Here is a 977-nt window from a genome sequence, read left to right as displayed (position 1 = left end):
TTAACTCTTCCCACGTGAGCGTTCGTTGTTGCTGAAACAATAATGGAGAACAAAAAAAATACTGTGTGGTTCTTGTTTCATCGCACATTCTTATACATCTTTGCCCGAGTTGTGTTTATATACATTCTCCCTACCATACATGCCTTGTACCACTTATGACAGTGGTTATCTTCTCTTCACGTAAACATTTTCCTTCTATTGTATAGCCATGGCTATGTACTTAGATATTAAACACGTTATATGCACATTCGTCGGAAATGGCGGGTGTTTTGTACACATTTTCTATATTCTAGCTGTCCTCCATCTTGACCATTTTTTTCTTTATTAATTGTTATACTCAATTTCACCATTTCGCATCAGTATCACCAAATGGAAAAGATCTCATGGCCTCTACGCCATCATTGCAATCAGTAGCAGACGGTACATATCCAGCTCGTTCGTGGATTCCCGTCTGCACGAACGTGACTCGCCTCGTCTGGCTCGACCCGCTTGGCAATGAATCCTGCATCTGGCAACACTCGACTCGCCAGTCTCAGAACTCCAAAAACATGTTATTTAGCAATTCTCCCATATTATTTTCACCTTCCACGCATTGCGCTTATGGCATTACTCTCAACAGCCTATAGCTTGTTTAGGTCATCACTGCTGTTAGGGCAGGCAGTGGTTCACATTTCTCTAATAATGGCTTAGTCAAGACTCGAAATCAGTTTGCATTCATACACGCAATCTAAATAACTTCAGCCTGACTCCAGCTAATTCGTGAAATTATATTCCGTCTAGTTCTACGCGTCCGTTCTCAAGTTCAAACATTTCTTGGATCTAATATTAGCCCGGAGCGGCGCAGCGTCATGGCGAGTGTTATCCTCGCTGTGAAAATAAGCCTCCCAGGTGTGTTTGTCCGGCCGTTACCCGAGCTGCTCTTGTCTATTTTGACTTTGCATGTCGAGTTAATGTGTGTTTGTGTTCTGTGTGCGTGC

Source organism: Penaeus monodon, chromosome 33 (genome assembly GCF_015228065.2).
Source record: "Penaeus monodon isolate SGIC_2016 chromosome 33, NSTDA_Pmon_1, whole genome shotgun sequence".
In the NCBI taxonomy this organism is placed as follows: Eukaryota; Metazoa; Arthropoda; class Malacostraca; order Decapoda; family Penaeidae; genus Penaeus; species Penaeus monodon.
The sequence above is the reverse complement of the archived record's forward strand: the minus strand, read 5'-3'. Positions refer to the sequence as shown.